Source organism: Centropristis striata, chromosome 1, assembly GCF_030273125.1.
Source record: "Centropristis striata isolate RG_2023a ecotype Rhode Island chromosome 1, C.striata_1.0, whole genome shotgun sequence".
NCBI lineage: Eukaryota > Metazoa > Chordata > Actinopteri > Perciformes > Serranidae > Centropristis > Centropristis striata.
Window position 1 is genome coordinate 16,634,471 of NC_081517.1, and position 15,190 is coordinate 16,649,660.

A 15,190-nucleotide genomic window follows, 5' to 3' on the forward strand; every position below is an offset into this window, starting at 1 on the left:
AGTGAAATTTAATCCCACCAGTTCCTTCCAGTGCACTAAAAGAGTTTTAATAGAAGAGGAAGTCTTAGGCAGTGACCTCATTTAGGATCTTGGGGGCCTGAGGGTAGAAGCTGAGCCTGGTGTATCCGGTACCTTCCTCCTGACCTCAAGATAAAGGCCATTATATATTCTTGTGGCAGCGGCCGGTGTAAATATCCTTAAGGCAAGGTAGAGCACCACCCATTATATGTTCAGCTGAATAAACAACTCTCTGCAGGGTTTTGTGGTCCTGTTCAGTGCTGTTTCTGTACCAGGCCGAGGCACTCTCAAAGAAGTGCAAATTTCTCAGTATTTGACACCAACAGATCAGGTCCTCTACTTCTTCCAGGTCAGCCTTTCATTGTTATCTGTGATCAGGCTCACCACTGCAAAAATGGCTAACAGTTGTTTGTGTATGGGGGGTACAGCAGGGGGCTCAAAACGCAGCCCTGGGGTGCTCCGGTGAGGATGAAAGAGGTGTGTTCACCCACCAACACCACCTGGGGTCTGCCCGTCAGGAAGTCCATGACCCACATGCTCAGTGAGATGTGACATCCCAGGTCCTTGAGCTTTGTTTCAAGCCTAGAAAGAACTATGGTGTTGGCTATAAATACCCCATATCAGTTATTTTTTAAGTACTTAAAGCAAAATCTAAAAGCCCTCCGAGTAGGGAAGTAGTGTCAGTTTAAGTTCACACAATGCTCAATAGTGTGTGAAAAGTGACAAGGAAAAAAAGCAGGATATGCAAACAGTGTGAGATTGTTTTACCTCAGATTCTATGGTAACAAAATCGGCTCACACCGTATCAGATCACCTTATCAGCTTTCCATTAGTGCCAATAAACAAGTCTCTCTTCCTGTTTCAGATGGACTGAAAGAGTCTCACAGACCTTGTTTGGTAAATAGGACAGGGAAGCATTCAGCTTTGATACTTACTGTAAATAACAGTGGCAATGCCTCAAAGGTCAACATATTTTACAATAAAAGTCCTGCATTAAAAGTACTTACTAGAAACATTAGCAGTAGGACCCCTGTTGGTGTCATATTATTGGATTTTTCATATATTACTGTACATGTAGTATTGTACTTGAGTAAACCACTAGTGCAAATGAAAGACTAGAAGATTACATCAGTGACGTCCCCTGAGAGACTTGTGTGAGCATGTTTTTAGGCTTTTCCCTCAAATAACACCAAAGAAAAACTCCAGTAAAAATCAAATAAATGAGGTTTCCTTGTATTTCCAAAGATCTTATGTTTAAAACATCAATCCCCTTTGCTTCTTCTTTGACAAAGAAACCTATATTGAGCCCTGCACTCTGACAGAGAAGTTGCATTTTGTTGCAGTTCGACCATCAGATGGCAATGTGGAGCTAGATTTCCAGAACTGTTACAGAGTATCTTCAAGTAGTAACCTGTGCCTACAGGTTCTGACTCAATTTTATCTTGGCCACAGGGTGCCGAAATAGATGATTAACCAGAAGCTTTTCCAGTATATTCAACACGATGCCAGGCAGCAGTCATAAAGTTGTGCGAGACACTGAATGCATTTCTGATTGTGTTCTTTCTGCAGCGTGAGCAGATAATAAAGCACAAGCAAGAAAGGGGAAGAAGTCAGGCTGGTAAGGTCAGTGATTATATTCTTATCTCTTTATTTCTTATTATTCACTGGATAGGAGTTGACAGGTTACCAACCACAGGATGGACCTGCCTGTGGGAGTGTTTGGTGTGCACACACAACCAATGAGGCAGCATACCTGCTGTCGTTTGGCACCTTGGAGAATGTGGATTGCCCTGTTTGCTCAGCCCACACTTACCTGATTCTTCTCACCTTTGATGGCAGAGCTCGTTAGTGTCACCTGGAAGCAGAAGCACACAGCACACTGTGTGTGGTTTACCTGTAGGACTGTTAACTGTGGCTGTATCACTCCATGTTGAACTGCAGAAGAAAAAAATCTGCAGAAGAAAAATTCTGAGAGGTAAATACATAAGACTTTTTCATTTCTATCCACTAACAGGTATATGTGTGTGGGTGAAGAGGAGCTCTCTGTGTGTGTGTGTGTGTGTGTGTGTGTGTGTGTGTGTGTGTGTGTGTGTGTGTGTGTGTGTGTGTGTGTGTGTGTGTGTGTGTGTGTGTGTGTGTGTGTGTGTGTGTGTGTGTGTGTGTGTGTGTGTGTGTGTGTGTGTGTGTGTTTGTTTGTGTGTAAACAGATGCAGGCGTGACAGCATGTCTGCCACTATCCTGCTAGTGAAGGCAGAGGTCCTGTGATCTTTATTCTGTCAAGTGTCTGTAAAGACTTGCTGTGAGTGTAACGATGTCTGACGCTTTGTCTCTGAGAGTAAACACAACTGCTGAAGTTTTAGTTTTTTTTACATGCAGCCTGTGTGTTGTGATTCGGGACTTGTTTTTAAAGGCAGTGGTGGAGAGAAGCTCATTCAAACAGAAAATGTCATACAAGTTCGTTATTTTTTTGTCCTATATCCTGCTACATTTTCTCACTCAAACCTTAGTCCCTGGAATGCACTTTTAAACATTGTGATATTTTATGTCTTGCAGAAACCTAAACAAAACCAGGAAGCTATGAATCAGCAAAAATCACTTGGCATCTAATTTACCACAGTTTCTGCAGCTCAAGTAAACGGTTTGATAAATCAGGCGATTCAACGTTGTGAAACATTTGGCATTGGCATTTTCTTAAAGGAACAGATACTCATTTTGGGAAATGCATTTTTCAGATTTCTAGTCGGTTAGCAGTTTGCTTAGCTTTGCATTAAGTTTTGAAATGAGGAAACCACTAGCTGGGCTTTGTCAAAAGGGGAAAATCCACCAGCATCTCCTGAAGATCATTATTAATTATTATTATTATTTAAACTATGAGTCAATCTAGCTGTTACCAGGCTTAATGCTAACCATATTCTGGCTATAGTCTTCTAAGACATAACATTATTGATTTTATTGTGTAATTTAAAGCAAAAAAGAAAATAACTGTATACCCCAAATTTTTATCCATTCTTTTAAAGTCCAACAACTATTGCATAAGCTGATTTTTTGGGGTAAAAAAATATATATCAGTTCATGTTGTGTTTGTTTATACCATAAATGCAGCATATTGCATATTCTTCTCATCACACACGCCCCCTCTGCCTGTGTCTCTTTAACCTCGCCTTGAGTTCAGTCAGGTGGTCTGTCTCCAGCTCCACATTTCTGTCTGTACTGTCACAATGGAATTTTATCTTGGGGAAGCCTGGTGGTCGCAGAGGGGAAATCTGTAGCCAACAGTAACAGTTCAGTTCGTCTGGACTCGGATCAAAGTCCTCCATAACCCCCATATCTCCAATGTCATCTGAGAAGACTCTTTTGCTGAATATTTTTGTGTGTATGTGCGCTTGCACTTGCGTGGTGCAAACTTGTACATCGAGGAAAATGAGATTCATGCTGAAAACTGGCAGACTTTTCCATTTTCTCCTCAACGAGGGCTTTTTGAGCAGGTTTCGTACGTCGAGCCAGAAGCTGGCTGTTTTGTGCCAGTCCTCCAGTAATCGTTTTAAATTGACCTTTTTGTAGCATTAAGGTTTCAAGTGTTACATTTCTCCCGTCAGTGTTTGCTCTTGCCAGGGGTGGTTGTTGTGGTGATGTTCAGGCTGTGAGATAATCAGATTCTCTGCTCGGTTTTTGACTCCAGCGTTGACAAAAATCATGACGTAAATAAACCCTTTATTTGTTAAATAGCACATTGCTTTTATTAGCAGTAACTGTAGTTTTAAATGGCATGAAATGGGCTCCATTAAAGCCCCATTAGTAGATTTTGCACCCTATATGCATAATCTGGTTGTACAGGCGGAATTGAAAAGTTTGAGTCACAGCAAATGGGCAGTTTGGTGTTTATCAGCTCATGTATCAGCTGATTTGACTTGAGCGTGCACTGATGCTGGTGTAAATAAACAATGTATGGCTGTGAAGAGTGAATTCACTGACTTTGATTTGGTTGTTGTCTTCAGTTTAGCTAACACAGTGGGGTCATGGCCTGCTGGAGCTCTGACACAGCTGAATGGCTGTGTATATGTTGAAGGTTCAATAGGCTTTAGCTCTCTCAGGAAGTGGGATTGTTGTGTTATCTTTGCAGGCATTGTTCTACATTGAGCATGTATACACTGAACAGTTCATATACTTTGTGAAATGAAAAAACAGGTCAAAACATGTTTGTTTTCCCCAAAGTAAGGTATTGTATAGGCGCCAATAATAATACACAGCCCGATTTATTATTCCTTGGTCTAAAAGTGGCAAATAGTGAACAGAAAAATGTTGGAATCAGTCTGTAAATGGCCACTTTAAATTGTACAGTCTAAACACTAGAGGTGGGGGGGGAAGCGATACAACATAGTATCGCGATATTTTGCATGGCAATATTGTATCGATTCATCCAAGTATGGATATTTAGCTCAGACGGCTGGTAGGCTGTCTGTATTTTCACAGTTTTTTTTTCTTTTTCCGGAGTGAGCTCACTCTTAGGAATATACTGAAGATACTGGTATCATATGAAATAGAAGATCTAAGGAATCTATAGGTACCATGTGTGTCAGGATATCGTGTCGAAGTAGGTAAGTAAATACGTAAGATTTCAAAATAATGCTGCAAAAGTTCGGCTTTTTTATGTTATGCGAAGGTTGAGGAAAGTTTGATAAAATGCTGCAGTTGTTGTTGTTTGATATCAGTTCAGTTCAATTTGACTGAATACTTTGTTGGTCAGTTATGGAGAAAAAAAAAGACTGAAGTGAGATGAATAAACAAAACGATTCTTAATTGAATTTATTTTTTTGGACACAAAATGCAGTTAAATCGCAATATATATTGTATCGCAACACTCACCATATCACAAAATGTCTAAAATCCCAATAATATCATATCGCGACTCAAGTATCTGGATAAAATCGTACCATGGGGCCTCTGCTGATTCACACCTCTACTAAACACCTCACATGTTGCCAAAAAATACGAAAGAAGTGAAGGCTTTTTCCTTCAAACCATGTTCCAGATTTGATGGGTCTCCAGGTGCTCACTCTGACTTCATAGCCTTGCTTTATAAAGCAGTCCCCTGCTGTGAGGGATGAAAACCTCTGTCACATTGGATGTGCTGACAGGCTGATATCAATATTTGATTTAAAAAAAGGCAGAAGCAGTGTGATATGTGGGTCAGTAACGCTGCTGAGTGCTCAGAGGGAGAACAAAAGGAGGCTGTGAGGTTGAAGATCTCAGGCTGATATGAAGGATGTTGTTCTACCGGAGGCCAAGCATCCAGCTGTATTTACTGTACAACTAACAAATTGAAGCATTGCCAACTTCACTGACTTAGTCCATGAACACAGACCCTCGTTAAAAAGTAAGTGGGTTATAGGCTATTGTTAGTCTGACCTGTATCACTGCTGCCAAATAATGAGCTCCTATGTTCTTGTTCACATGAGTGAAAACTCCAGAACTGAGTCCAACTGTGACCTGATACAAGGCCTTAGTCACAAGGGACAAAGCCTTATAATAACTTGTTTTAGAGCCTATTTTGTCAGACATGAGTGTTATAATTGGCCAACAGAATTGTGATCCACAAAAAAAAAAATCAATAGGCCTATCCCCTCATGATTCATCACCTATTATTCCTGTGAAAGACGATAAGAGGTGGTAAATATAAAAAAGGTGAGGTTTATTTGTAGAACGCTTACTCAGCCAAAAGGAGCCTCACATGGGCCACATTGTGAAACAAATGAGCTGTAGCCATTACAGCTATAGCATCGATACGGCACCCATTATAACAAACATTACACTGGAAACATTAGCAAATACAAGTTTGTCTCCACAAACTGTCAAAAGCTGGAAGCCTTCCCAGACCGGTGCACCTGCGTCTCCGAGGCCTCCTAAAATGATCCAGCTTGCAGACGAGGCTGTGAGCTAAAACTGAACATATTCATGCAATGAGCTGAGTAAACTTGTTGTGTTTTTATGTGCTTGAAAGGACCACATGTTTATAAACTACAGCATGAGACTAGTTATTGTGGTCACAAGGGGCAATACTGTGAAATGACTCCACTACAAGTAAAAGTCCTGCATTCACAACTCGCATAAGTAAAAGTTCAAAAGTATCAGCATCAAAATGTACTTAAAGTATCAAAAGTAAAAGTACTCATTTTGCAGAATGGCCCCACTCAGATTGTTTTATATATTACAAATATATTATTAATATTTGTATTGATGCATTAATGTAAGCAGCGTTCATTTTTTAACAATATGGCTCATTTCAACTACTTAATATACTGTTATGAGATTTAATTAAATAAAATGATAAATTGATCATTTTTTAAATGTTAAATCTTGATCTGAAAAGTGACTAAAGCTGTCAGCTGAATGTAGTGGACCAAAAAGCACAATATTTGCCTCTAAGTGTAGTGGAGTAGAAGTATAAAGTTACATAAAATAGAAATACTCAAGTAAAGTACAAAAAATAGAGTAAACGTACAGTACTTGAGTAAATGTACTTAGTTCCATTCCAACACTGGGTACAACTCAAGTGAAATGAAATCCCATCAGCTCCTTCAATTTCTGCATTAATCACCATAGAATACTTCTTCTCTGTTCTGTCAGATCAGTATATGGAACGAGTCACCTGGTTGAATTGCGCAGTGCCATTTTACAGAATATGGCCATGTTATTTTGAAATATAGGACATTACATCACATACATTTTCTGTGTTATGTTTGAAAACCACTGGGTTTTAAAATACCATTGTCAGGACCATAGTGACCAACGCCTTGGTGCCACCACAGATAACAACAGGGATAGATGTGTTCTGGTCTCAGCCTGACGGAGGGCTGACTTCAAATCCTGACATGGATTTTGGTCAGTTTGATTTTTGAAGAACCCTTTTATGTACTCTTTTTCATTTTTACTTAATTTGGTTGTGTTCAGATAGACACAGAGCGTCTTGTTTATTCACATATTGTAGCTAGGCAAATCCTCTTCACCATTTCCTCAGTGTTTACTCTGATGTCTTATCCTGATTAGTGTCTCCTGGTCATAGGTTTTCGTTGTCGCATGCCAAACACGGACAGTACAACAAATATTTGTAAAATAGGTGTAAGAGCCGTTGGAGCGACAGCTGGATGATTCCACGCCCTCTAGAAGATGTATATGTAGGCCAACAGCCCTTACAGTTAGAGTACATGAGTACAGAGTTTTGATCACTGCAAAAAAGGTGTCTAAAAATAAGATAAAAACACTAAATCTGAGGGAAATTATCTTGCTGCATGGACAGATAATTTCACTTGACAAGATTTCTTAAATTAAGATTGTTAAATCTAGAAATAAGCATGTTGAACTCTTAAAATAAGAAATTATCTCTTAAAACAAGATAAATGATCTAACACTTCTAAACATAAAGTTTTGTTTATCTTGGCAAGAAACAAATAATTTGCAGGTCACTCTGCTCGGGCCAGTTCATCACTGCTTGCAGCTTTAATTTATCTTGTTTTAAGAGTTATTTCTTATTTTAAGCTTACAACATGCTTATTTCTAGACTTAATAACCTTAATTTAAGAAATCTTGTCAAGTGAAACTATCTGTCCATGCAGCCAGATGATTTCCCTCAGATTTAGTGGTTTTTATCTTGTTTTTAGACACCCCTTTTTTGCAGTGATGTTTTTGCAGTGATGCAGTATGTGACTATGAAATGTTTGGAAAATTCTACCGATAAGGTACTAAGGTGATTTAATACCCAGATGATACTGTGCTGTTTATTTTTTAACATGTTTTTATAGAACTCTTTTTTTCATGGAATAAAATAAGACAAAGTTCAGCAAAGAAATCCAATACAAAATTGTGGTTTGAATCAGGAATTGTCTTATCAATAAATTATGAGTTGGTCTGACCAGACAGTAAAAGCCAGCTTTCAGTACTCGTTAGTACCTAGTTAAAACATACTTGTAAAGTACAGCAGGCCTACAACTGTGATGCAAATCTGTTCCGTCAGACTTAAAATAAAAAACATGAGATTGATGTTAAGAAAAAAATGCAAACAAATTGCTCAAGATTTAAGTGTGTGTGCGTGATTATACCGGTTTCTAAAACACACAGTTCACATTTCATGCATATGTCGGCTACTTTTTATACAGATCATCTGAGGGTAAAAAATGAATTTGTCTGTATGAGGTTTGATGCTTCATTATAAAAAGATACTCCACATAGTTAATGGTTAAACTGCTCTGGGTGAATCGAGAACATATCAGCTTCCCAACCTGCAGGTATAATGCAGTCTATTATTGTGTAATGTATGGTTGTCTGTGCTTGATTTGTTTTTTTTGTCACAGCTTGACTGGTCATGTCCCGGTGGGCATACCAGTGCAGCGACTTGTTCGACAAGTTAAACAATAAAGTTATGATTACAGATTAATGAATCATTGACTACACTCAGACAGTTGGCTGGCTGAGCAGTGAAGCAAACCTGCAAGTGTCTTAAACCTTCAATAATCCCACAGGGGTCGCTCACGGTGGTTGCAAAAGAACTCCAGTCCTATCTATCTCAAAACAAATGAGACGACTTCTCATTTGTTTTAATTACCTCAAAAAAATTCTCGTAACAAGACTTTGGTCTCAATCGCCAGTTTCAAGTCTTCTCCAATACAATCTGATGTTAATGTGTAAATAATGGTCCAATTTATAAGAAAATATATGAAAAAGAAGCTTATGATTGGGGGCGTGGCTGCCTTTGATTGACAGGTCGCTATCATGGCAAGCTGTCAATCAGGAGAGTAGCAAAACAATGCGTATCCATGGCACTGTGTATACCTAAATAGCTGTTAACCTGTTTGTCGTGTTTCTGTCTCAGAACTTTAAACCTTTCTCTGTGTTTTTTTGGTTCATGAAAGTTTATTTGAACATTCTGGTCATTTAAAAATGTCTTGTTCTGCGTTCGGTTGTACAAAAAGGCACTCCAAGGAGTCAGCTGTTTATTTTTTAGATACACCCGTCCTCACGTCTCCCCAGTCCAAATATGGTCTCTACCGGTTTCAATAAACGCTAAACTCGATGCTTCGAACAGGCAGTCAATCCACAAACCAATGAGTGATGTCACAGTGACTACGTCCATTATTTATAGTTTATGACTACATTAAATTATAATGTTTTTTTCTGCCAATGTTTTTCCTGACACAAGACAGATTAAACGTCCTAAATAATGTCATTATTTTCTCCTTACAAAAATGATCTTTTATTGGTTAATTGATTTAACCAATAAAGGACAGTCCATGAGTTCTGAGCTGAACGACTCAATGGGGATTGCCTGTCTGTCTTTTTGGTTTAACTTTTTGGTTTTGATTGAAATGCCTCTAATTATTGAAGAAACTGTAATGAATTTTGGAACAGACATTGATGAGGCCCAGAGCATGAACATCACACACATTCACTATCTGTTTGCTTTCAATTTAATTCAAGATCGTCAGTTTTGTTGAATCCCAGTAGTTAGAGAGTGGTGTGATGTGAACACAGGGGACTGGGTCAGTGTGTGTTTGTGCTGTGAAGTTTGACTGCATCTATATTACACTTTCTACTTTACTGGACAAAGCACATAAATGGACAATAGTACCTCAGTATTGGGTCTTACCTTGCTACCCCATGTACCTCAGTACTTCAGGTACCTCAGTTGAAGAGCATGCTGTTTTCTGTAGTGCTGCATGTATTGTGTTCAGGTTTCTTAAAATAGTAATAAAGCCTTATCAGGAAATGGTGTGATATTGACCATGCACACTGTTTATAACCCTCTAAGGGCTGCAATCATTCCAGAAGCATGAAGTATAAGAACACAGTATGAACCTTTTTTGATTTAAAGGGACAGTAAACCCCAAAATCAAAAATGCACATTTTTCATCCTACCATCAAGAACATTTCAAATATACACATTAAATTAATCAGCAATTTCTTTCTCCTTGGTTTTGTTTATGGCAATTGTTTACCTTGTTTGCTTGATAGATGTTTGAATTTGTTATGTTTTAAATAATAAGCGCTGTTCAGTGACCATTAACCTTGCCGCCATAGATATAAAACTACATCAGTGATACTTGACTACTGCTGTTTGTCTTTGTGTCTCAGTTTGATCCATGTTTGACCTCTCAGGCTGCTAAACCCTGACTGATTTGTTTGGTTCATTCAAGTCAGGTGTTGGATGTTAATCCCTGCATTATGGAACAGTCCCCAGGTCATGACAAATGGAGAAAGACACTGCTGCAGAGTTTTTCAACTGTATTTTTTGCCGCTTTTAGCTCCAAAAACTAAAACGATCTAGATCGGTAAATAGCATCACAGATAAGTGACATACGGAAAATAAAAATGCATTTTGGATTTGGGGGTTCCCTCTAAAGGAGTAGTTCTGGCAGAGATGGTTATTCGCTTTCTTACAGTGGAGCTCTATTGTGTGGGACATTTCTCTTGGGGGCCCCTCTAGTGAAAGCCTCTGCATCTCAAACCAGACTCTTCTCCTCTGTAATTCAATTCAATTCAACTTTATTTATTGAGCGCATTTCATGCACAAGGCAGACTCAATGTGCTTCACAATGTATATACATAATTACAGTTAAAAACAAAAACAAAAAACAAAACAAACAAACAACAACAAAAAAAACACAGAAAAACAAACAAAAATCAATTACAAATAAATTGAAGAGTGCAGGTAGACAAGCTATTTCATATTCACCACATATACACTTACTTACTCACACAAGTGCAACCACTCCCACAACCACACATTCAACTGAATGCTGTAGAGAAAAGATAGGTTTTTAAAAATGGCTACTGTAGTGCCCTGGTGGTGGAACGAACTTCCAAACTCCATCCGTTCTGCTGAGTCCTTCTCAATATTTAAGAAGAGACTGAAGACCAACTCTTTACTGAACACCTTCACTCTTGATCTACACTGACGACTATGACAAGTATCGAACTGACCGCTCTTGCGACCTATAAAGCACTTGTGTCCTAATGGACTTAAACTTGACCCACAGCATTTACTCTGCTATGTTCCTTGACTTCATCCTTGCTTGTGTTGTATTAACTCTCATTTGTACGTCGCTTTGGATAAAAGCATTAATTAGCGATGCTAATAAAACTACACTCGAGCTTGTAGCTCCAGCTTCTTATTGAACAAACATATGAGACATGATCTTCTCAGTAATTTCCTAACATGCCTAATTATTCATTGAAATTATAATATAGGGGACTGTATGGCGCCACCCTCAGGCCAGACTTAACATTCTCTGACCTGCTAGTAATATATTTCCATATAGCACTTGTGACTCTTCATATATTATTTTAATCCATGCAACATATTTTTCATAGCATGCAATGTGCTTTACAACCTCACGGGGGCTCTTGAGTGGTCAAAGACTTTTAGTCATGTTTTGCAGAACTTGCATGTGGTTGGATAAATTTAGGCTATAGGACACCTCTCACAGTATGACAGGAGAAACGTCAGTAATAATAATAGCAGCCTGCTCTGCTCAAGCCTCTGCACAAGTTCACCGCCACCCGCCCCCCCTCTCATATTTCCTTCTTCATATCTACATGATGGGCGCCCCCCTCGTCCTCCTGATAAGCAGCATAACGGGGAGGAGCTCTCTCCTCGCGGGGCTCCTCCTTCCACTGCCTTCGTTTTCTTTCACTTGCCCCCACACATACACACACACACACACACACCACACTCGTCTCCACCTCCTCCTCCTTCTTGCATGTCTGATCGAAAGGGAGAGAGAGGGAAGATGATGAAGAAGTAAAGGAGAAGAGAGGAGGGGGGGAATCTTATTTTTCCTTACGAGCGGAAAAGGCGTCACACCGGGTACAGAGCGCAGGACGTAAGAGAGGGAGACGCATCACGGTGAGGGAGATAGAAAAGACGGAGGGAGGAGGCGACAGCGGCTCGTAAACACGACAGAAAGCGGCGATCACCCCCCTCCACCGCCAACCCCGTGTCCCTCCTCATCTCTCCATCTCCATCCTTTTTCTGCACCGTTCGGCTCATCCCTTTTCGCGCACGAAAGACTGCTCGGCGGTTTCTGTTTTCTCTTTATTTTAATCTCTTGTGGACAGACCTCAGCTCGGTTGGTCGTGGAATAAACACCAGAGGCGAGAGAGGAGGCTGTGCCATCACTACGACCGACAGGATCCACCGTAGGTCCCGCTCGGGACGATCATCGGCGCGACCGATTCGGTGGGTAGAACCAGAGGAGGGGGATAAGCACTGCGAGATGACTGTAGAGTAACCCGGCTGAGGCTCAGAGAGAGAGAGAGAGAGACCCCGGCCCCTGGTTATCACCGAGACTCCAGCATCACCAATGCGATGGCATAGCGGCTTCTGCAGCAAAACTACCAGACTAGACTCGGATCAGCAGGGCTCTCATCCACCATGAACCTCTGAAAGACATCCGACACAGGCACAGATGGGTAAGAGGAGATGCTTGTGTGTGTGTGTGTGTGTGTGTTATTTTATTCCGGGATATGGAGGATGGGCAGGGGAGAGGGGGTGGAGGGGAGCATAAAGGCTTGTGACGTGAAGACCCCTGCCATTGCACGTACAGTTTAAGACTGCAATGTAGAGGGGGGTGCATTTGTGTGTGTGTGTGTGTGTGTGTGTGTGTGTGTGTTTGTGTGTGTGAGGTTGATGAAGTTGCTCCTCATTAAATTACCAAGTAGCTGGAAACAGACTGGATATGTATAGCTCATGCCATTTCATGATTCTGTGATATGATCTTGGGGTGCTTAATATGTGAGATTTCAATTAACAGAGTGTACCAGGATCTATGGATGGGTTACTTAAGGGGCCTAAAGGGCACAGGTCCAGGGGCCCAAGGGTCAGGCGGCAAAAATATCACTGAAACAGACACAAAGCGGCCCCCAAAGAAACTCAAAATGACTACAACCAGATGCAAAGTGATCACAAAGAGATGCTTAACACAGAGACACACATTGGCTACAAATGGAGGAAAACAACTACAAAGAGATGCAAAATAATTCTTGAAAGGGCCCATCGTCTTTGACCTGGATGGTACAGGAGTTTTAGGCCAAGCCAAAACAATTCAGTCTTGAAACCATTTAGAGTTCTTAGTGAGTCAGTGGATTGATGTTGCACTAAAGCTGTCAGGATTTAGAGTTTGATTCCCATTTTGGCGGCCCATCCTCGACTGAATCCATGGCATTATGAGGTACTTTAAAGCACCCACTAAATGTAACCACTTTCTACGGGTTAGTTCTTCACTTTCACTCCGTCACACATCCCCATTTCTACACCAAACACCTGAACTGATGGTGGCGATCAGCCTTGTCACCGCTACATCTTGCAGCCCCCCAGGAGCGTCCTGCTCCATCTGAATCACCCTGCCCCGGGTTGTTGTCCTCTGTATGCAGCGGCTGCAAGCCACCATGACGAAAAACATTTTCATCTCCCATCTAGTCAAACCGAAAACCCACCACCATCGCCCGCTGAATCCATTTCTAATTTCCCACGAGAGCAAGCCTCGCTCCCCAGTCGCTGCTTAGGGGTCAGGTATTGATCCGGGGGCCCCAGATGGGTTTGAGTATATGAGGGCTTGAGTAAGCTGATCCCTGATAGGCAGTTAAAGGTGCAGCGTGTGATTGTGGAGAAAGCTTGTTGATTGTTTAGTCTCATTCCCAGCTCGAGTGAACGAGGGAGCAGCCCGGAGGTTTCTAGAGAAGCAGGTGAGATTGTAAGTGTGCGGAAACACTGGAAATATCTGGCTGCGGAGTGTAAACACGAACCTCTCTCTCTTTCCCCTGACACGTTGCCCTTGAGCAAGGCAATTAATCAGCAGTAACTCCATTAGAGCGGCCCAGTGGTGCAACAGTAGCAGTACCTGGCAGCTCCCAGCTGTGAATGTGTGAAACAGGGCATCGCTGATGAGCATGCTCAGTGTGTTCCCTCAGGGTGAATCCAGGTTTTTAAAGATGCACGACGGGTTGAGGTAATTATTTGCGAATCCGAGGGACATCAGTCGACGTCTGTTTTGTATAAAAGACCTTTTCATTTGAACCCAGAAGCAGCAGCTTTTTTTTTGATGAAAAAATGGCAGCTTGGTTTTGTTTTCACTTGTTTGGACAGAAAATTGGACCTGTATCTGTACCTGCCAGGCAGTAAAGAGAGCAGAGAAGGAAAGAATTTGAGCTGGGGGGGAAAGCAGGAAGTATATACTTCACTGTGTTTGCAGTAGCATAAGCCGAGGCAGCGGCCTGCAACTGCTCCGTCCCTCTCTGTGGTTATCTCGCTGTGGCTTCAAATGGACGACGATGCCCCGACCAACATCCTAGATCCCCACGTTATAAAACAACAACATCAACAAAGACCACGTCTCATGGGGATGCTGGCCTTTTCACTTCGCAGTGATGCTGATGCTGACAGACAGGGCAGTGAGCTGCCGTGTGTGTATGTGTGTGTGTGTGTGTGTAGGGAAGGTGTGGGGTTGCAGAAGGAGGAGGAGGAGGAGTGGAGCAAACAGAAAATGTTTCTAAGGGATCTTTGGGGTTTTAGAAGCCACAGATGGGGACTTAACACAGCTGTCTGACCTGAATATGTATGTATGCATCAGAGTTTATGTATATACGCTGAAGCCAGAATGGGACAATAAAAGGAGCGAAATGTAAAGATGATGGATGGATGGGACAGGAGGATGAGAACAGAGAGAACAGAGCCACAGAGTGAGCTGGAGGGATGTTATCCAGTCATGTGTCTGACAGAGTGTGTGTGGACTCCAGAGATCCACCTGAGCCCCACAGCTGAAGCTCACTTCTTTTGTCAGATTTGATTAAGAACACTCTCCTGTGATTTCTCCCTCGCACTCTTTCAATTTCACTTCCAGTTGGCTTTATTGGCGCGTCACATAAATACGTCTGTATAGAAGAAGAAAAAAGTAGATGAAGGAGACAAAAACAAGATGAGATGCTGGCTATAATGCAAAGTTGTTATGTAATACATGAAATAATATTGTATAGCTCCATATAAATCAGTTGTCTCACTCACAAACAGTATCTTGCTGATTATGGCATTTAAAGGAATACTTTACATTATTACATAATGTAACTTTACATTGCAAGTAAATATGCATAAAGAGGCCGATACAGCTCTCGTGTCAATATGTGAAGC

At 41.1% G+C, this 15,190-nt stretch overlaps 1 protein-coding gene across 2 annotated transcripts in view; it reads left to right on the top strand.

Moving 5' to 3' along the window:
- The first annotated feature begins 1,852 nt into the window (after positions 1-1,852).
- mgat3b (beta-1,4-mannosyl-glycoprotein 4-beta-N-acetylglucosaminyltransferase b) overlaps positions 1,853-15,190 on the top strand; it is a 95,315-nt gene continuing 81,977 nt past the window's right edge. The window contains exon 1 of one of the 2 annotated variants that reach the window (XM_059332716.1): positions 1,853-1,993. The gene's annotated coding sequence lies outside the window, so the exon portion shown is untranslated. Of the gene's footprint in view, positions 1,994-11,870; positions 12,481-15,190 lie in introns of those variants that run through there. The other variant, XM_059332730.1, reaches the window with a different exon arrangement.